General features: G+C 36.9%; 1 protein-coding gene and 2 pseudogenes across 1 annotated transcript in view; 2 read left to right on the top strand and 1 right to left on the bottom strand.

Moving 5' to 3' along the window:
• LOC136398530 (leucine-rich repeat-containing protein 31-like) overlaps positions 1–22358 on the top strand; it is a 66717-nt pseudogene extending 44359 nt beyond the window's left edge.
• The window catches only part of HNF4G (hepatocyte nuclear factor 4 gamma), a 106587-nt gene that overhangs the window by 20722 nt on the left and 62325 nt on the right, over positions 1–23540 (top strand). The window lies entirely within an intron of this gene.
• LOC136401814 (small nucleolar RNA U3) lies at positions 6476–6549 on the bottom strand (annotated as a pseudogene).

The following is a 23540-nucleotide window of genomic DNA, read 5'->3' as shown; positions in this document are numbered from 1 at the left end:
TACACACTCTTAACTGACAGGTAGGCGTTTATGTTAATGAACCCAGTGAAACTATACCCTGGCATTATGTTTAATGTAGAGTTCACATACCTAGTTCAGGTAAGCACAGTACACGTGAGTACCGCTTTCATCACCCCCCACCCCAAATCTTGCGCATGACTGTGTATCAGTGAGCATGATTTTGAAAACATACGTTTTATTTAAGTAAGGTTATGAGAAAATATGTTTTAAAGAACTTAATCTATTCTTGTAAATTATATCTCTGCTCATCTATGGCCAAATATTCTTTCTCTAAAGGATTCAGATGATTCTTTTATATCCTGTCTTATACAGCTGAACCAGGAAGTGAGCACAAAAAAATTCCTTCCACAGGCGTTCATGCATTAAGCAGCTTTTATTTGTTAGGGTGTGTCAGCAATAAATATGTTCTCTCCGGGACACCCAAATTATAGCCACGGTTTGAGGCTTAATAATATTGTTGAGATGCAGACCAGACAGTGTTTCCATGGTTGCAATTCTCCTTTATTGGAAGATAAAAGGGTGTAAAGTGAAAAGAGTAGATGGTAGATGGGAAGTGATCATGACTGGCTGAGTCCGTGCAGCTCCTTGGCACCGATCGAACCATGTTAATGTTTATTTCAGTGCCCGGGAGTGTTACGGTCACTTGTTAAAACTCCATCATGTAAAGACATTTCCATGCCTGGGGGTCATGATGGGTGGGAGAGAAATGTAATAATTTATTTTTAGAGCAAGATAAAAATCAGATTTAAGCATTTTAGATCAGTGTGCTCTTGATTTTACTTTTGAAAAAAAAAGTTTTAGAGTTAATACTTAAAGGGATTTACTATTACGTGAGAATTGACACAATAATAATGTGATTATTTTAGAACCCTTTAATCAACAATTTACAACACTCCTTGTGGTATTTTTTTTATTTTTTATTGATGCTCGTACTCTGGTTCTTAGTATCAGCAGGAAAGCTGCCTTCCTAGGACCAGCAGTGAGTGGGCTGTGGCCTTGAGCATCTAAGAATCAGGATATAAGACATTAAAAATATGTTAGTCTCTAGCATAGTCCCTGGCACATCATGGGTGCTTCAATAAGTATTTGAATAAATGAATATATTAATAAAATAGGTAAAATTTCTTTAATGTTTGAGTGAGATAATAGCATTATTTTGAGAAAAATGTAGAAAATAAATTTATATAGTACTCTTATACAGTGTGTCCGTAAAGTCATGGTGCACTTTTGACCGGTCACAGGAAAGCAACAAAAGACGATAGAAATGTGAAATCTGCACCAAATAAAAGGAAAACTCTCCCAGTTTCATTCCCATTTAGTGCAGTTCGATGTGGCTCACGCACAGATTTTTTAGGGCTCCTTAGGTAGCTATCCCGTATAGCCTCTATAGACTCGCCACTGACTGATGGCCTACCAGAACGGGGTTTCTCCACCAAACTGCCGGTTTCCTTCAACTGCTTATCCCACCGAGTAATGTTATTCCTATGTGGTGCCGCTTTGTTATAAACGTGCCGATATTCATGCTGCACTTTGTTCACAGATTCAAATTTAGTGAGCCACAGAACACACTGAACTTTCCTCTGTACCAAATCTCGACTAGCATGGCCATGGGCTGCTCCGCTGTATACACGGTGTTACATCATCATCTGCACATGTGCACATGCTGCCACATCATCCTACAGAAACTGGGAGAGTTTTCCTTTTATTTGGTGTAGATTTCACATTTCTATCATCTTTTGTTGCTTTCCTGTGACCGGTCAAAAGTGCACCATGACTTTACGGACACATTGTACATGCATTCGTACAGCATATAAAATAACTTACCCTGTACTAATTTTGGTGAACCCTGAAAGTTTGAGTAGCAGTTGAAGCCAGCTGTTCTTTTCTTCTACGTACTCTACGAGCTCTTGAGCAAGTGTGGTTCTTACACAGCAACACTGACAACAGAAATCAACAAACAATGCTATGTCATTTACAGTACAACAAATAAAACATTGCTTTATATTCAGACAGTCAAATACTATGCCGTAGCAGTAATGAATGAACTGGAGGGACCTCAACATGGTTGAATCTTAGAAACACAAAATAGTGTAAGAAGCAAATCATTAAGGCTATGTTAAGAATGATTCCTTTTATATAATTTCAAGAACTAGAAAACTTAAGCACTTTTACATAATACATGAATATTTTTTTTATTAGAACTAAAATAGTCATTTATTTTAAATATATCACAGTGTGATGAGAACTGTGTATTAGCAACTGGTTTTTTGTTTGTTTTTTCCAATCAATCACAGTTTACATTTAATATTATTCTGTATTAGTTTTAGGTTTATAGCATAGTGGTTAGACAGTTATATACTTTACAATTGATCGTGAATATTAATTTTATTAATTACATTCTGCAACAGGTGGTATGATATAATCAATGATAATGTACAATTATTTAAACACTATGTATATACTCATGTTTTCTCCAATATTTATTCACTTTTGGATTACAGTTACCAATCTAATTTTAAAATTATCACGTGGTCCTATCATAGGACCCCTTTGTGGTTTTTGTTATGTTGTGACTCACCACCTGAGTTTAACATCTGAGTTAACTAGTAAAACCCTGTTCAATGAGATGAGTTCACTGATGGTGAGCTTGGGAAGTGCAGCAAAGTCCAATTACTGTTACAGCTTCTAAAAGATTTCCTTCCATTTTTGTAACAAATAATTCATGAACTGGCTTGGGTCCACAAACCACGTGTTTATCTGTTCACCTGGAAACATATATCGCAATATTTTTAGCAGCACTGTTTATAAAAGCAAAAATTGGAAACACCCCAAAATGTCTATCAATAGTAGAATGGATAAATGTATTGTGGTGTGTTCACCTGATGATTTACTATAAAGCAGAGAAAATAAATAAATCACTATGTGGTACATCAACACATGTAAATCTCCTAAACACAATGTGTAGTAAAAAAAAAAGAAACTCAAGTCAAAGAATACGTTATGGTAATAATTTCATTTGAATAAAGACTCAAACAGAAACAACTATATAGTACTTTCTTGTTATCACTTCATAGATTGGTGGTAAAACTCAAAAGAAATGTAAGAAATTATTAGTACAGGGTAGTAGCTTACTCCCAGAGTGTGGGTTCAATCAAGGAAAGGTACCCAAGCCCTTCATTTCATTATTATTATTAAACTGAACAGATATTAAGTTTTATTAAGTATACATATATTTATAAATAGCTATATATAAATAAATCAGTGGTTTTATAATAAAATTACTAAAATTATAAATATGCAAGCCTTTAAAAAATAAAATTTTTCTGAGAGACCTATAAAAATATATAAATAGGAAGACCTTCCTGTATGGGAAGACCGAGAATAAAAAGCTTTCAGTCTATATGAATATATATATGTATGTGGTTCAATTCCAATAAGAAAAATGATAAAATAAAATTCAAAAATTAATATCCATTAATATTCTAAGGCCTATGAGGGACAGAAGGTTTTTATTTTATACTGACTTTCAATGTAGGGGTTTGATTATGACAATAAAAAATCCTTATTCTTAAGATATTTGGGAATTAAAGAAAATGCAATAATGTATGCACACTTATCGAGTTGGCCAGACCCACTGTAGAGCAAATGCTTGCACCTCAGAGATGGAAAATTATGGCTGAGGATGGGGCTGGCAGACCTCAGGCCCTCCTATTTAGTGACCTCACGATTTTAATCAAGTCACTTACTTAATTGTTTATCCAGTTTTCTAGTAACTAACATGAAAATAACAATAGTATTAAAAACTGTGTGGAATTATTGCAGAAACTATATGAGGAAACATATTAAAAGTCTAATGTTATATATACGTTAGTAGACAAAAAATATTTATCTTCACCTCAATCTCATGAAGAAGTCTGCAAAATTAGATATTTGGCTGGTTCACTTTTCAAGATGAGAGAGTATGGTGTAAGTTATGTGCTGTGACTTTTTTTCACCTATATTGTGAGGCATCCATTACTCTTTTCTGTAGTTGTGATAAATATATTATTATTGATTTTATATTTACCACATGACAAAACAAATTTTTTAAAAGCACCTCCCTTTCCACCCCTTCCAAAGTTAGAAACTGTAAGTATAAATAAATAAATAAGGGTGAAGGCCCTGGTTGGGTATTTCAGTTGGTTAGAACATTGTCGTGATTTGCAAAGGTTGTGGGTTCGATTCCTGGTCAGGGAACATAGAAAAATCAGCCAATGAATGCGTAAATAAGTAGAACAATGAACTGATATCTCTCTCTCAAATCAATAATAAAAAAACTAACAAGTACACAAAATAAATAAATAGATAGATAGATAAATAAATAAGGGTGATTTTTCACACTGAACATAATTGAATTTCTACAACTATCATAGTCAAAATGCTACGATACTGATTTAAGAAAAGAAGAATATTGTAATGGAACAATATAAAAGCTCTGAAACAGATCTAAGTGTTTATAAACTTATAGTGTATGATTATATGATATAAATTGAATATTTAGTTATGATATATGTTATAATACATTTATGGAAAAACTATTCAAAAAGTTCTGCTGGCTAGATGCCATTGGGAATGGAAATTATGAGTGAAACAAACAATAAAAGACAAAATAAGGACAAATATCTATCTGATCTTGGGATAAGGAAAACTTTATAAATATAAAGAAGTGTAAGAAGCTATAAGAGAAAGTAATAATAGATTTGACAGAAGATAAATATGGTGAAAACAACACAGAAACATAACATAAAAATTAAGCAATACCTATGGACATTGTTTTCCATAAGTACTACAGACCTCGGTTTAAATCTCTAACTTACAAAGAACTCCATAAATCACCGTATTTCCCCATGTATAAGACGCACAATTTTTGGGAAAAATTTGGAGTCTAAAAACTGGGTGCATCTTATACAATGGTTTTAGAATGAGATTGTTGTCAAGTCATTTATGAAGGGTGGCATTTCAAATGCCACAGGTAGAACTGAGGATGAGGCAATATATGAAGACAGTGATTCATCATCAGACACAGATGAGGACAAACTAACAGATGAGACTTTTGTGTGTGCGTGTGTGACAGAGACAGAGAGAACAGATAGGGATGGACTGGAAGGGAGAGAGGTGAGAAGCATCAATTCTTCATTGTGGCTCCTTAGTCTCCTTAGTTGTTCATTGATTGCTTTCTCATATGTGCCTTGACTGTGGGTGGGGGGGCCACAGCAGAGTGAGTGACTCTTTGCTCAAGCCAGCAACCTTGGGCTTCAAGCCAGTGACCTTTAGGTTCAAGCCAGTGACCATGGGGTCATGTCTATGATCCCACACTTAAGCTGATGAGCCATGCTCAAGCCAGATGAGCCCGTGCTTAAGTTGGCGACCTTGGGGTTTTGAACCTGGGTCCTTTGCATCCCAGTCCGATGCTCTATCCACTGCACCACTGCCTGGTCGGGCTGGATGGGAGTTTTGACAGTGATGAGGAGTTGTATGAATTTTATGATGAATAAAACTTGAGTTCAATAACTTTATGTAATACATTTTTTTTTTCAAATTTTGGGCCCCAAAATTAAGGTGCATCTTATACATGGGAGTGTCTTATACATGGGGGAATATAGTAAAAAAAAGTTTTCAAACTTTAATAAAAATGACATACTTCAATGGCATAACTTTATAAACACTCAGCTTTCCTGGTATATCAGTTAGGATAGAAAGTATACTTCTAAAACCAAATGATAAGATAGAAGTTCATTTCTTTTCCTCATAGCAACTTCAAAGTCCCTGGTATAGGTTGAATGGTATTTGTGTCATTTGGTAACTCAGGTAATTTCTATCTTATTGCTTTGCCATCTCCTAAGACAGCAATGGACACTTTTATTTTAAGGTCCAGATCGCAAATGTAGGATTTGTATGGTGTCTGTTGCAATAACTCAGTTCTGCAGTTTTAGGAAGAAAGTGGCCATAGACAACACATGAACAAATGGGTATGGTTATGTTGCAATAAAACTTTATTTACAAAAACAAGCAGCTTGGTAGTTTTATGACCCTGGCCCTGTGGCATTGCATTGCCTTGCCTCCTTGACTAAATCTCAAGCAGATTTGCATGTCAAGTTACTGGAAAGGGAGAGCAGAGGATTTCATGCTCTGTATCTTAAGGCCTAAACACTTAAGTAGTGAGTATCACATTAATTTTGATCACATTTCATTGGTGAAAACTTAGCCACGTGGCAACACCTAGCAGCAGGGTGGCTGGGAAATGTGGTCTCCAATTCTAAAAAGCCCAAGTGCAAATCTTGCTGTGGAGGGAGGAACATAACTTGAGAACTATGGTACCTGGTCTAGTTGTCTCTGTCAAACTGGCAATCAAATAAATTCAAAATTACTTTTTAATTTTATGATAAGTGACATAAATAATATCAAAGAACAAAAATAATATTCAATGTTGGCATTACATCATTATTTATTGTAACAAACTATAGAAATGATCCCTGAAAGTATAGTCTTACATCATTATTTATTGTAGCAGTAACATTTATAATAATAATCATTGCAATCTTAGTATATATCCACTCCTTTACCCCCAACACAGCCTCCCATCTGGTTAGCCCGAACAGCACTCAAAAGATGGCTACCTTTTTGCCACTGCTTTCCAAATGAGTGTCTGAGTTTTGAAACATTTAAAGACACAAGTAAGCAAATAGTGAGTAATTGAGCCACGATTCCACTCCAGACACTCCTTTTCCAATGCCTGTGCTCTTTCCCGGTGGGTCATGAAAACAGCCACTGTTGTGGACAGTACATTAACACTGTGGGTCAGCATCTTTAGAGGAATTTACATCTCTGACTTAATGAATCCACTTCTAAGACTTTTTTCTCTGATGTAGTCAATCACTACAGTTTGTTATCAAGCCATTAAAGGAATGTTTTCGAATGATAATGACATAGGACAATGCATAGGGCATAATATAGTGTCAAAAAAAGAGAAAAAGTTTGAAAAAACTGTAAATAGAGAATCTATTTTTAATCTATAGCAGATATTTATATACATGAATGTATAATATGTATATGTATGTATTTGTATATAATGTATATGTAAATATATAGATGTGTATTCAAGGGTGGGCAAAAGTGGTTTACAGTTCTTATGGAAAAAGACATGCAGGTTATGATTATTACAAATACTTTATTAATGCAAAAGAATGTCAAAATGTAACTGTAAACCTACTTTTGCTTACCACTGTATTAAACATAAGGAAATATTAAAAAGGATAATTTAGATGATAAAATTATAGGTTATCATTTTCTTTATACTTTCTATATTTTACAAATTTTTGGAAATAGCTATACATTTTTTACATTGAACTATCAAAGTTAATTAAAAATAACTTTCTAACTATCAATCATGTAATTTTTTAGTTCTAAGAATGATTAATATGGTTAATCAGACAAAAATGAACATTCATGGAAAAGCTGATTAGAACAAGTGAATTAAATTTAGATGAACTGCATTCTATATATAGGCATGTTCCTCACTTAAATGAGTGTATTTTCCCAGCATATATATGTCCTTCCACGGGGTTGCTTTTATACTTCTGCTTTGTTGGCTTTTGGTCCTACTGTTCAATTGGTAGGCCACGTCATTTTCTGTTTAGTTTTAATTTCTACCAGGAAATAGTGTATCTCTGAAGTCCTATTTGTTTTAGTGTCTAGCACAGCACTAATAAGATTGCAGCTGATTTCATGGCACTTCCAATTTTAGTGGAAGATTGAGGAGATCAGTGACGCAAAAAGCATTCCCAGTGGCTCTCCAAAGAGTATTTCAAAAGCTGTGAACTCTTTTTCTCTTTTTTTTAACTCTGGTAATGAATTTGGTTATTTTTTATCACACTTTTAAGTTTTGAGAAAGGTGGTAATACTACAAACAACTTAATGTTCAAACCAGGAAACTTTTGAGACCATTAGAATAGTAACAACACAAAGTGTCATCTTTGTGATATATTATCCCATTTTGAAGAAGGTGAGGACTGTAGGAATGACTTTTCTTGTTTCCATTTGGAACACAAATAAGTTTGTTGATGTCACAGACCCAACTTGAAATTCAAACATTTTACTGACTATTTAAAATTTTTATTTTCTTGCTAAAAATTATCCATTTCTTAGAATTCTGCATATTCTCTTTGGTTTACCAGAACTATAGAAGAGAAAAAGATTTTAGTTCTTTAAGAGGATGTCATATTTGAGAGAGAAAGACAAAGCTTCTTCAAGATGCAATTTCTAGGGTCAGTTTAGGTCACAGGCTAGTTCACTGACTTGCTCCTACAACTTCATCTCTTATCTAGAGTTTTATTGTGTGAACCTGGGCACGTAAATTATCAGAAGTCAAGCTCCTTTCTTGTTCCCGAAATTAATTATGTGGATGCAAAGTATCTATTGTAGGTGTCATCAGGTTCATGTCATCAGTTATATGAGTTTGAGCTCTTCAAGTTCATTTCCTCTAAAATTATATTCTGAAAACCAGAGTTTACTTTGAAAATGTTAAAGGAAAGTGGAATATGCTCATAGTTTCCTTATGTACATGCTTCGTTTTTGAGGAATAGCCTGTGCTTATATACTTTGATTAAATTCTTTCTGCTCATTATTGTTGTTTATTAATGAAGAAATTCATGACCTGTGAAGTTTTCTGAGCATATGACCTATTATTAGAAAAATAATTTAGAATTATAAGGGTTGTTACAGGAAGGAGAGAAAAAGGAACCCAGGACAGCCTATCTCTGCCAAAAAAATATTAGATTTATGATGGGAATTTATACAATAATGCTTTCTCACAGGCTGCGTAGAAAGTTACTCAATGACTGACAGTTGGAATAAAAAATAATAGAGATGGGGAAGGTCCAGGGTGACCATGTAACTTCATTCCCTACCTGATGGCCAGGTGGCATTGTTCCTGGCTTTTTGTTTCCATAGCATTTTCTACCTACTTATTGGACTTACATTATCTTGAAGGGTAGACCCATAGGATTACTTTCCACTTGACTGAGGAATTCTTGAAGGCACATTCGATTATCGTTGATGATAATTCTTGGTCACATTGCCTGTATTAGGCCTTCTTTGATAGATATGTTTAGAATGAACTAATGAGGAAATGATGATTATTAGTAAGTTAAATTTTAAGTGATTAAATGACTGTGCACCATCACCCAGCTGGGTAGTGATAATGCCAGACCACTTCAACTTGATCTCTCTATTTCCTTTACCAGGCTGTTCTAATATCTGCAACCAGCGTCCTTGCTCTAGGACTATACACTGTAGCTGTGTTGCCAGCTAGAAGCAGAATAGCACAGGAGCTAATAGCACAGGAGCTAATAACATTGATTTGGGCCTCGTGGAAGTAGGTCCTTGGTTGGCCTCAATCATGGGCAAGATATTTTGTATTTCAGTGTTGCATAGTTTATTTTGAAAAATGAGGAAACTAATGTATATCACAGAGGATCATACTGAGGATTAGGTGAGTGTAAAATGTTTCGTATACCCTGGCTTAGTAGCTCAGTTGGCTAGAGCATTGTCCCAATACACCAAGGTTGCAGGTTTGATTCCTGGTAAGAGTACATAAAAGAAACAACCAATGAAGGCATTAATGAGTAGAACAACAAACTGATGTTTCTCCTCTCCTTTCCTCTCTCTCTAAAATCAATCAATAAATTTTACAGAAATTTAAAAAATCTTTAGCACATTTTCTAGTATAGCCTAAGAACTCCAACTGCGCATCCTCTTATCCAAACACATTGGCCAACCTGAAGATTCTGTAACACACACAGGTTGTTACTGCTGCTGTGTCGTGCTCCCTGCAGAAGCTTTTCTCCCCAGTTATTTGCTTAGCTCTCTTCCTAAATGGGAAATTTTTAGAGAGGTTTTTTTCTAATCAGCTTATCAAAGTAGTCCTGATCATGCCATCATTTCCTCTTCTTTCATTTCTGTTCCTTGTACTGAGCAGTTGCTGATATTGTGATATATATATTTTAGCGTCTCTCTTGCTCACAAGAATGAGGCCCACCAAGGCAGGAACTTTGTCGTCTTTATTAGTTGCTTGATGCCCAGTGTTTAGAGGAGTACCTGATGTTTAAGGTAACATTAAACATCTATTTTTTAACCAAATTAAAGGAATTGTATAAGTAAATGCTGCTATTAAGAATCAAGTTATTTAGAAAACTCTTAATGTATATATATTACTATAAATATTAGCACTTTGGAGAGAATGACATAACAATGTTAATCATATATGAACAATGAGATGTAGGACTCGAGTCCCTTTTGTGCAAATAACACATTCCTAAAAATGAATTTTTCTATTCCATCAAACAAGTAACTTTCTTTCAAATTAGGTAGATCAACCTTCAAAGTTATAAAGCATTAATTTTTGGGGAGATTGACTTTCTAAGAAATGAATATGAGAGTTCTATACTTTTTTTGAGAACACCAAAGGTAATTTTAGAGAACATAAAATTTATGAACTTTTAAACCTAAGTATTATATTTCATAGAGCTCCTCCACCTGTCTCTATTTAGAGATATTTGATCTATTTCTTTTTAGGTCAGCATGCTTCTAAATGGGTAGGAAGTGATTAATACTTTTAAATTGTTTTCTAAAATGTTGGTATCTTTAGTTTGACACATTTTCAGCAGTGACAATCAATGTAGTGAGTAAAGTTCAGGTAATTTATGCTCCAGAGAACAATTAAATCAATTGCTACAACCTGGTGATTCCTGTTATGCATGAACATGGAGAACTATAATTTTCTGGATAATTCAGCTCAAAGTATAGCAAAATGAAATGTGCAAGTAATTAAAGAAAATGTTCTACTAACATTTATCTTGATAAATTATTTCAATTCTGTGTTTGATTTTGCAGACACATCTACAATGTCATTGAATTACTGAAATAATTGCAAAAGCTCATGGAAATGATCGTTTCCTCTATATTTTCCAGTAGGATATTTAAAATGTTTTAAAAAGATAGCAATAATGCTCTGTTAATGCAGTTCCTTCTAGAAGTTGCTTTTGCTGCTTTTAAAATATTAGCAGTTGCAGTGTTTGCAAATTTTCTGGATTAAGACTGATTTAATCTCATCTTCAAAAACTGGCTTGGCTTGAAAATAGAAGGGAGATTTGTGCCCACGATACATAGGGTATACACTTTGGGCCTATTCCTCTCCATACATCTAAGATAATCTTGCCAGGATGATTATTTAAATGAAAAAGCTGAAATTAAAACCTGGGTCTGTGACTCTAAAGGCATTATTTGAAAAATTGGAGGAGAGAGGTAATGTCTTAGAGAGGGAAACTTTCATGGAGCCTGAGATGTTGCATTGACTCTAGCAGACGGATCTCCTGCTTAGGGCAGTAGAGAACACCTCTGAAAGCATGTGGAAAGTCTGGGCTGGATGGGGGCGTGGCCACGGAAGGGTTGATGGCTGCTCAGGGCCTGTTCCATGAAGGGCTAAGATGAGCCCTTTCTGGAGGTGAGGTAGCAGGATCTAAGATCTGGGGGAGTGGGAGCCTGATTTACTGGGAGGAGTGGTTGGAAATGACAGCTATAGTTGAAATTCAGTTGGTGGTTGAAGCAAGTTGTGAGCTAAAGAGGAGCCTGGGATCACAGGCAGCCCAGCATTATCACCAGGCTGGGGTTAGGAGCCTCAAGATGGGGTGAATAATTAAGTGATAGAGTAGTGACCATGGTCAGTTAGAGTTGCTCATTAGATAATTGAAATTTCTATGAAAGTACAGACTTGCTATTACTGCTGCAGAAGTTAGTGCTCCTTCCTGAGGAATTTTCAAAATGGGTGCATGACAAATATGAACAAATATGGGTGCAGTATATAAACTGAAAGGCCAGTTATACTTAAAAAAACACATATACATGTATATACACATATATATATATACAAATGTGTGTGTATACATACATATATGTGTATATATTGCTAAGAGTGAAATGATGATCATTTCTTTTTTTTTTTTTTTTTAAATCTTTTTTTTTTTTGTATTTTTCTGAAGCTGGAAACGGGGAGAGACAGTCAGACAGACTCCCGCATGCGCCTGACCGGGATCCACCCAGCGCGCCCACCAGGGGCAATGCTCTGCCCACCAGGGGGCGATGCTCTGCCCCTCTGGGGCGTCGCTCTGTTGGGACCAGAGCCACTCTAGCGCCTGGGGCAGAGGCCAAGGAGCCATCCCCAGCGCCTGGGGCATCTTTGCTCCAATGGAGCCTTGGCTGCGGGAGGGGAAGAGAGAGACAGAGAGGAAGGAAGGGGGGGGGTGGAGAAGCAAATGGGCGCTTCTCCTGTGTGCCCTGGCCGGGAATCGAACCCGGGTCCCCCACACGCCAGGCCGACGCTCTACCGCTGAGCCAACCGGCCAGGGCCATGATCATTACTAATAGAGGAAAAATTATAGAATGATGCTAACTGTAAGGAAAACTGAAGAAGCTATGATGCTTTAAGACTAGCCTATGCACTGGGAGGTTGTTAGGATTAAATACATAAAGTAATAGTAGCAGCTTCTATGTATGTTAGATCCCTGAATTAATGTATATATAGGTAAACAAAATAGGGTAGAGGCCCAGTCTTGGATTAAGGAGGGAAGGAGAATGTAAGACCTGACTAAGGAGATGAGCAATGAAGAAAAGAATCAGGAGAAAAAGGACCCCTGCTTACCTTTTATGGGCTGATCATTATCTGCTTATGGAGGAGAAATTGTTGTCAAAATGAGGGAGACCCTGAGAACAAAGAGATACAGACTAATTTTCAAAGGCTTCCTTTTCCCAAAGGAAAAGTGGGAGTCAAAGAGTCATGACTTCTACTAAAAAAAGTAAAATCTGTTGTGACATGAACGTTTCAAAAAATATAAATACACCCCCCCCACACACACACGCACTCACGCACGCACATGCACACACACACACACATCTACTATTCTGTAAGTCCCTTGAAGGCAGGAATTGTGTCTTCATTTCTTTGGTTCCTGTTTGGTACATGCAGTGCATTTATTTAATTGAATTTCCACCCTCGTGGGAAGAAGCAATTACCCCCACTTACAGGTTGGCATTCAGGGGCAGAGTTCAGGTAGCTTCATAATAGGGTCAAAGTTCAGAACACCATTTTCATCTCACATATGCTTTTGAAATCAAAAGTGAAAGCTAAAGAGAGTAATGATAATCCTTCTTGCTCTATTTTATTTCTCTAATGACTTTCTGATATTTTTAACTACTATTTAATGAATATATTAATGAAAAAATGCTGATTATCTTAACGTGTATATTTTTAAAGAAAAAGTGGTTTTTATGTCAGGTAATAAAGGTTATGAACAAGCTATTGTAATTCAAAACACAACAATATAAAATATTTGTTCATTTTTGTTTTTCTTAATTTTTTCCTTATAATGATTACATTCATTTATATTCAGTCAACAAATCTATCTGTCTATCTATCTATCTATCTATCTACTTATCTATCTATCTATCTATTCATATACTTATCTATCTTTTATGCCTTTCTAGGCTGGGTAGAATTACATAAAGAGACTTAATTCATATTCCCTAATAGGAAAGAGTTTTGTAGTGGCTAAGTACATAATACCTATCAAATTGAATAGAATGAAGGCTAAATAATAATACCAAACATGTCTTATATCAGTATATGGCTATGTTCCTTGTCAGTATGATATTCATAAAGTATCATACTTTATGGAAAGAGAGATTACTGTGGCCTGTCAAGAATATGAAACCTAATTTATGTGCAGAATTTTAAACTTGTGCCAAATTTTTCTTATTATATGCAAAAGTATTCTAATTTATCTGTTCTAAACAAATAAACTATATAAAATATGATCAGGAAATCAATAATAGGAGGACAAAAAAGATGGTTTATTTGTTGCATGATGAGATTCTGGATAATACAGTATTTATTCTAGCCTTGATTTCATAATGTTGCTTGTGTAGTGGTGTTTACAAATGAACTGTGTACTTTGACTTTATATTAGTAAAGAAGTAAACTCAGCTACATCTCTGTGTAAAATTAAGAAACTAATTCATATACATGTTCATTCAGGAAATGTTTGTTCATTTATGCGTTTAATTATACACATGTTTATTTATACCTTTGTCTTAGTTCAGGCTGTTCTAACTCATTACCAGAGACTAGTTGGCTTACATACTTTATTTCTTACAGTTCTGGAGGCTGGAAGTCCAAGATCACAGTGCCTGCGTGGTGGGGTTTTGGTGAGAGTTCTTTTCTGAGTTGCAGACAGCTGACCTCTCATGTGTCCTCACAAGGTAGTTTTTCTGGCTCTTCTTATTAGGGCACTAATCCCATTTATGAGGGCTCCACCTTCATGACTTAATTACTTCCCAAAGGCCTTACCTCCATTTGAATTTGGTATGGGAGGAGAACAAAATGTTGTGTCTATGACACTTTCTATCCATTGGAGCAATCCAGACACTGAGGATGTGATGTCAGCATGGACAGGCACTTGTGTTCAAAATGTTAGTAGTCTAGAAAAGTCACCATTTCTGAACTACAAACTCATTTAGATGTGTGTGTATAGAATGATTTTTTGGTTTGATAATGTCTGAAATTCATCCTCAGATGCCATATAAGAAACACCCAAAGAAAAAGTTTACTTACACCAAGGCAAAATAATTGTGTACAAGTTGTGAGATCTTCTTTTGGTCTAAATCAGTGATTGTTCCCTAAAGGGTCATCCTCAAATGACATAGGTCCTGACTTGAAGGGATGTACGTATCAATGAAAAAACCATACGCCATGGAATAGGAAGAGTTTTGTGGTAAAGCATGCGTTCTTAGTCACAGTTTATATACTCTGTGGAGTGATCGTGGCTTTCAGTGAGCGTTCACTGAGTGGTGAGGCCTCCTGAGTGCTAAATTGCTCGTGCCTTGTTATGATCCTGTACACAGAAAGCTTAAATCGAAACATTGCATCTGAGGGAACTCAGAGCACTCCTGAAAATGATAGGTAACTAAATGGTTTAAGAGAGTTAATCTCATTCCCTAACAGGGCCAATTAATGAGATGGTACCTGAACAAATGGACGTGATTCTTAAATATAGTCTATTTACGTGGGGAGACTGTGGTGACAGAAAATGCTTATTTTCTTTAATTGAGTTTACCACTTAATTTATAAATGCAAGAAGTGTTAAAGGATGCTTGAAAAAAACAAACAAAACTTGAAAGCCAACATTAACCTCCCAAACCAGCTGAATGTGCTCAAACGACAATGAGAATAAAATTTCATTATACAGACTTCAAATGGGTTTAAAAACAAAACAAAACAAACACATAGCCTTTCCAACTAAAATGATGAATGCTGTTCTGATTCTAATTGACAAGTGTTATATATAAAAGAGTTCTTGCCTTCATTCTTATCAAAACTGTGGGGATTTCCAATGATGGGACAATATTATGTGGGTGGAAACATCTCAGAAGAATAGAGAACTTATCAGTATTTACTTAGGTTCTATTACATTCAGAGCCATAAAAGCAACTACACTCATAAATTTATAGCCAGTCAAGGATATTGCCTCTTCCCCAAAGAGGCTAGATATTAAAGGAGTGGAGTGAATGAGCTCAAATCATGAAGTGGTTTCAATATTGGAGCAGTTTTCCTCCTTCGTATTTCAACTTGAAGCCAGTATGTTATGAAGAAACCCTGGCTTGTGAACTTTGGGAGTTTTAAAGCAAAAAAAAAAAAAAAAAAAATCTTAATCATTTTTTCTTACACGTTTTATTTTATTTTTCTTCTAAAATTAGTAGTTAATAATATCTACCCTTTAAAGAACACTAACTGTAGACTAATGATCACCACCCCTTCCTGAATAGATGTTTTTATAATTTCAGATTTGCAGGTAAAGAAACCAGCGGTTCATAGAGGTTAGCATCCTTGCTCAAAATCACATAGCTGAGACAAGACTGCAGCCCAGATCTTTCTGATTCCAAAGCAGATTCTTCATTCGATTCCTATTTCTGCTGTAACAAATGATCACAATTTGATAATTTGTCTGGCTTGAAATAACACATAGTTGTCTTAAAGCTCTGGAGGTCGTAAGTCCCAAAGGGGTCCCACTGGACTAAATTGAAGGTATCAGCAGAGCCACAGTCCCCTGGAGACTTGGGAGAAAATTTGTTCCCTTGCCTTTTCCAGCATCTAGTGGCTTCCTCCATTCCTTGGTTCATGGCCCCTCTTTTCATCTTCCATTTTCTAAGCCAACAATCCCATCACTCCAACCTCTAGTTTTATCTTCACAGTTCCTTTTCTAATTCTCTGACACCCTGTTCCATCTTTTAAGGATCCTTATGATTTGGCCCACTCAGATTATCCATGATCATGTCCCTATTTAAGACCTTTAACTTCATCATATCTGCAAAGTCACTTTGCCACTAAAGGTAACCTATTCACAGCTGCGAAGAATTTAAGACATCTCTGGAAGACCATTATTTCTCCTACCACAGAAGCTGAAGAAGACATAGGTAAACATAGTGCAGTTGTGTATTTTAAAATTAATAATTTGATGTTATAAATTCATAGGCTGAAATTATAATCAGTGAGATTAATGAGCACTAAAATGATTATGGTAGCATACCATAATAGTATCATAGTAGCTTTGTTTCCAGAAAAGTTCTTGCTCCGTCATTTGCGAATATCAGGTCAATCTCTTGGTGTCATTTCTTTAGAGTTGATATGATGGGAAATTCTACCAAATTTTATTCCTCAGAACAAATGGAAACGTATTTAAATGCATTTGGTAGGTGTTCAACAAATATTTCTTCTCTCTCAACAGCAAAGAGAAGGCAGGCCTTTTTTATTTAACAAATGATATTCTGCCATTCCATATTCTCTTGCTTTATTCCCTGCTGTAGTCAATGCCTGCTTTGTTTTTTTTTTTTTTCCCTGCCATGTTAAATTTGACTATTTGAATTAATTATTAGCCTAATGATGGCTTTTTCTCATCCCATTTTAGGTATTTAGTTTTTTACATGCAGTTTTCTTTATTATTTATTGCTCCTATAAGGTACAACTAGTAGTTTTATGGGAATTGGATCCTGTGTCAGTCTGTTAAAAATCATATTTTCAAATAATTCACAATCTCATGTTATAGGAGAGTTATAATATAGAATGCCATCTCTGCCTCATTGTTTCCTTATTCTCATCACATTCTCAGGGGCAACCCTTCACTGTCAGTTTTTAATTCTTTTTCCTTGGAAATGCTTGTCAAGTTTAAAAGAATATCATTGACTCCTACATTGAAAGGTGAGAATCTATTCCAGCTCCTGCACCCCATCTTCCCCTGACCCTCCTTTCAGTATTTGGCATTCATATTTTTAATTTTGTTCTTCTATTGATTACTTTTTAGAATTCAAAATCATGTAGTTAAAAGTCCATTTATTTTTTTCAACAAACCTATACTCTTCACTTTCTAAGTCAAGCTATTAATGTTCCTACTTATTTCCTCAGCGTTTCCTCCCATGGCTCCCTTTTGGTAAGCTCAACTTACACTTCCTTGTTGTCAAGTTTATTTATATTTACAGTTTTTCTATAACCACCAAGTCTTCCTTTTATGAATATGTTGACCCTAAAAGTTGGAAACATGTAAAAATGATGTTGACACTTCACAAATATTGCCTAATGGTGAGTCACGTGGTGTGCTGTATTCTCGGACGTAGGTCTGCCTGAGGAAACCTCAGACATACTTGGGAAAAAATTTGCCATATTCAATTTGAATTTGCTTTTTTGTTGTTTGTATATATGTATTTTAACTTGGCTGCTTGAAATCATTTCAAATTTGCATTTGCTTTATATCATGGCCTTGACTTTTTCATACAGGTATATATATTTTTTAATCCTAAAATTTGAAATTGTGTTTCTTTTTGTTGCCTGCTCTAAAGCTGTTGTATCCTAGCCTTATCTTCTACCTCCCCCTCCCCCATCCCAGTGCCCACCAAGTCTGACATTGTCTCAGATTCCCCCCCATTCTGGAAACTTCCCTGTGGAGCTCTACTCATTTTTAAAAATCTCAGTATCCCCACAATTCAAAAGAATAGGAGTGTGGACCTTTCTTTACTCATTGTCTTGGGATCCCTATGGGACTGTTATATTTTTAAACTTATATCCTGTTTTAGTTTGGGGATATGTAAGGCCAGTAGTTGCAGCCATCATGGCCATTCACATACAGGTTCTCATTGAATTCGGGCAGATGGTAAAGAAACAGTGGAGCCAAAAAATGGTGGGCCATTTCTTTATTAAAGTCTCACACTGGCCGACGAGCAAACACACATGGCTTCCAAAGCCACTGACACATTCTCTGGTTCCACAACCAGGAGAATCTTCTTTGATTCCTCCTAGAATCAAAGGCCCCACCAGTCTCAGTGGAGCTCGCCAAGCCCCTCAGCTCTGGTTCCCCAGCCTCACACCTTCTCTCTCTCTGCCAGCAAGGCTTCTTCTTCAGCACTCTGCATTCTTTCTGCTCCTGCTTCTGTCTGCAAACATGGTTTCTTTCTGCCTCTTCACCTTCTCTTTTTTCAAAACTTTCTGGTGCAAAAACATCTCTTCCAGCAAATATTAGCAAAACAATGGCCCTTCCCAAGCAGAAAGGTAATTTGCAATTTCACAGTCCACATATACCTGGCACTGCCCAGCCCCCATTTTCTAACAATAAAAGTGAGCAAACTCAAAAAATACAAATTTTACAAACTCATTCGCCCAACAGGATATTTTCTAGTTTTTTCTTTGATGATTTCTTCTTTCCCATTTTTTTTTGCTTTCATTTTCTCATCCTTATCTCTATTACTTGGACTCCCTTGATTCATTTTATTTGTGTCTTATCTTTTATTTCATATTTTTATTCTGTTTTTTACTTTTGTGCTTTATATAATAAATATTTTTACTTATTGCTTACTGTAAAGCCAGAAGCCACGGCCACCAACAGAGCAGCCCAGCCCATGCAGGTTCGCATTGGATTCGGACAGTCGGTAAAGAAACAATGGAGCCAAGAACTGATGGGCCTTCATCTTTAATCCTAGCTTGCACCTGGCGGGCAAGTAAAAACACACACTGGGCTCCAAAACCTACTCACATTCAGTGCTCACAAAGCTACTGACTTATCCGAGTTTCCTAGAATCAAAGGTTTCTCACCAGACTTATTCACCTCTGTTCCCCATCTCCTTCCTTCTCCCTGCACAAACTCTGCCCAAACTGGCTTCTCTCTCAGCACTCTGCCATCTTGGCTGCTTCTCCTGGCCACATGGCCTCTTTCTCTGCTCTCTGCTGTGCTCTTTCTGCTCTCTCATGCTAATCTCAGGAACCAAGAGAGCAAGCTCCCGTTCTGCCCCCACTTTATAGTGTAGCTTCACAACCTTTAATCCAATATACAGAATAGGGAAGTCTCTAATACAGGGGTCCCCAAACTTTTTACACAGGGGGCCAGTTCACTGTCACTCAGACCATTGGAGGGCCGGACTATAAAAAGTACTATGAACAAATCCCTATGCACACTGCACATATCTTATTTTAAAGTAAAGAAACAAAACGGGAACAAATACAATATTTAAAATAAAGAACAAGTAAATTTAAATCAACAAACTGACCAGTATTTCAGTGGGGACTATGCTCCTCTCACTGACCACCAATGAAAGAGGTGCCCCTTCCGGAAGTGCGGTGGGGGCCGGATAAATGGCCTCAGGGGGCCGCATGCGGGCCGTAGTTTGGGGACCCCTGCTCTAATACAAAGTCACTTTCTGAGGCATGATAGGATTGTACCACCCCACATCAAAAAGAGTGGGAAAGGCTTAATCCCAAAACCAAGCCCCAGGCTACAAGGATTCTGCCTGCCCACAGCCTGCCCCCAACACACATTAATATCACCTGGGCAACGGCCTCCACGTGGACAGTGCCATCTTTAACAAAGTGAGCATAATACATTTTATCTACCCAACACTTATTTTTTAGGCTTCTGGTGCATTTGATGTTTTGGTTGTTATATATTTAACATCTTTCTATTTCTATAATTATTTTTACTTTATTTTTTTAAAAACTATAAAATATACTGCACATGCATAAAAACAAATAATATATTATCTCAAGATTGTCTTGGCTATTCTTATCCTTTTCAATACTGTATAAATGTTTAGAATGAGCTTATTTATATTTACTAAAAGTCATGCTTAGATTTTCTTTGGAAATATAACTGTATTGATGAATTGGCATAGAGAGAAAACCTGGATTTATGGAATTATGTAATTTATGAACATGATATATCCTTCTGTTTATTGATATCTTCAAATTGGGGGCATTCTGTGTGATAGCATTGTATATGTGTAGTTTAACAAGTAGATTATACTTTTATAAAAAACTTTTTTAAGGAAAACAGACACTTCTGTTTTCTTTACCCTGAGGTAAAGCAGAGGCTGTGTTAATCATCTATTGCGACAAAAAATGCTGCCATGCCTGACTGGGCAGTGGCGCAGTAGATAGAGCATCGGACTGGGATGCAGAAGACCCAGGTTCGAGACCCCAAGGTCGTCAGCTTGAGCGAGGGCTCTTCTGTTTTGAGCAAAATCTCACCAGCTTAAACCCAAGGTCGCTGGCTCGAGCAAGGGGTTACTTGGTCTGCTGAAGGCCCGCGGTCAAGGCACGTATGAGAAAGCAATCAATGAACAATTAAGGTGTTGCAATGCACAATGAAAAACTAATGATTGATGCTTCTCATCTCTCTCTGTTCCTGTCTGTCTGTCTGTCCCTGTCTATCCCTCTCTCTGACTCTCTCTGTCTCTGAAAAAAAAAATGCTGCATAACAAATTCCCATCCAGTGCTCAGTGGCTTACTGATGTTTTATTTATTTTTACCCTCCCACAGGTGTAATATGGCTGACCTGGGCCAGGCTCCACTGGACCAGGGATAGACCACAGGCCTCAGGTTGGATTTCAGGTCCGAGGTCCAGGCTGAAGGAACAGTAGACAGGGTAGCATATTTTTTTTTTTTTTTTTTTTTTTTTCTTCATTTTTCTGAAGCTGGAAACAGGGAGAGACAGTCAGACAGACTCCCGCATGCGCCCGACCGGGATCCACCCGGCACGCCCACCAGGGGCGGTGCTCTGCCCCCCAGGGGGCGATGCTCTGCCCATCCTGGGCGTCGCCATATTGCGACCAGAGCCACTCTAGCGCCTGAGGCAGAGGCCACAGAGCCATGCCCAGCGCCCGGGCCATCTTTGCTCCAATGGAGCCTTGGCTGCGGGAGGGGAAGAGAGAGACAGAGAGGAAAGCGCGGCGGAGGGGTGGAGAAGCAAATGGGCGCTTCTCCTGTGTGCCCTGGCCGGGAATCGAACCCGGGTCCTCCGCACGCTAGGCCGACGCTCTACCGCTGAGCCAACCGGCCAGGGCAGGGTAGCATATTTTTTAGTGGCTGATCACAAGTTCAGTGGAGAACAAAACAAGCCATGCACACAAAGTTTGTTACATCATGTCCAATAACATTCTATTAGTCAAAGCAATTCTGTGGTCCAACTCAGCATGAGTGGGACAGGGAAATATATTTTACCCACAGGGAGTCACTGTAAAATTGAATAGCATGGGGTGTGGATATATAATCCTAGAACAAGACACTGAATAAGTAGGACAACAATCCAGTTTAGATCCACAGGAAAGTATATAAATATGAGTGATTTTGATGTACATGAATTTTTGTTTGTATCTGTAGCCCTTGTCAGAAACTTCAAGTATTTTTTTTTAGAGTTTTGCTTACAAGACTAAGAAGGTTTCTTGTTTATTAGTTAGTGTCATATAAGTAGTCACAGTGGTGAAAATCACAGGTGAGAGAACCTCAGTCTTTGTCATGAATGTAAGACCTGTATCTCAAAATATTAAGTGAATATTCTCACTATGTACAATTGTTTAGGGGCCTCAACCACCAAAGTCCTGGCTCCCCACTGACGACAGGAGGAAGGAAACCCAGGTGTCTTTAGGGTGGTATCTAATGCCCTTCACAGGGTGGACTCACTGTTTTCTCTCCTGGGGAGCATCCAGCTTCCGTCTCCTCCCCCCATCCATCACTCAGACTAATGGAATGCTGACTTCACAACCCTGTGCTCTTCTAGACGATTCTCTCACCAACTAGGCTGTCATCCACTGTCTTCCCCATTCAGTGTTCCCTACTCACTTTCCACCACCAGTTTGGATGTGACTGCGCTTGGTCTGCCCACATGCAGGGTCTTCTGGGGTTTTCACTGCATTCCACCTAAATATCAATTAAAGCATTTTCTTCCTCAAGTCTTCACTTTTGATTATAAAATTATTTTTATAAATTTTTTCCTCATACATTAGTTGTGTATGTTAATAAATCCATGTACAATCAACAAATATGAGTCAATAAAAATATATTTTTTGAGGTATCAGTATTTTTTATTTTTAATATTATTTTTATTGGTTTTTATTGGGATGGCACTGGTTGATATAATTTTATAGATTTTAGGTGCCCAATTCTACAACACAAATCTGTACACTGTATTCTGTGTTCACCCTCCCACCCCACAAGTTGTGTTCATCCATCGCCGTCCATTTATCCCCTCTCTACCCTTGCTCACTCTCCTGACCCTGCCATCACCACACTGTTGTCCATGTCCATAAATTTTTTTGCTTTGTTTTGTTTTTGTCCTTTTTTGTTCTATCCCTTTACCTCCCTGATGAAAACTGGATGGCATATATAGTGTAAAAAAGAAAATAAAGTCTGTAGTAATCACTGTTTTGTGCTTAAGAGAATACAGTTCATATTTTGGCACTATTTTTGGGGATCATTTGTTTCATTTAACAATATGGCATAGGCATTTTTTCAATTGTATTTTATAAAAATTAATTTAGCTGTTTCTGTGTTTTCCTAGATTATTGATTCCTTTGGGAGCATCTGTTCTCTGTTGATACTCTGTTTCTAGTGAACAGTGCAATGTCTGGCAAATAGGGAGTATTTAATTAATAGTTTTGTGAATGTTAACTGAGATGGGAATATATTTCTAAGTCCAAATAATTCAGTAAACCAAGAAAAGTGTAACTAGAGTCAACAATAAATTCCAAAAGTGGCAGTATGTTATTTTTTTAAGGATTTATTTATTGATTTTAGAGAGAAGATAGAGAGACAGAGAGAGGGAGATGAGAGGGTAGAAGTGGAAAGCATCAACTCATAGTAGTTTTTTCTTGTATGTACCTTGACTAGGCAAGCAGGTGGTTTTAAACTGGCGACCTCAGCATTCCAAGTTGATGCTGTATCCATTGCACCACTGCAAATCAGACCAAAGTGGCAATATTTTACTAATGGCAGGGCATCTTGTTATTTTAAATAACATTTTTTGGAATTCTGGCATTGTGACAAGGCAATAGTTATGCTATAATTCTGTGTTAATCTTATTTTCAATAGTTTTGACCTCTGGAAGTTATTTGCCATAAGG

This window comes from Saccopteryx leptura, chromosome 3 (genome assembly GCF_036850995.1).
Source record: "Saccopteryx leptura isolate mSacLep1 chromosome 3, mSacLep1_pri_phased_curated, whole genome shotgun sequence".
In the NCBI taxonomy this organism is placed as follows: domain Eukaryota; kingdom Metazoa; phylum Chordata; class Mammalia; order Chiroptera; family Emballonuridae; genus Saccopteryx; species Saccopteryx leptura.
This window is presented reverse-complemented; position numbering and strand designations above follow the sequence as displayed.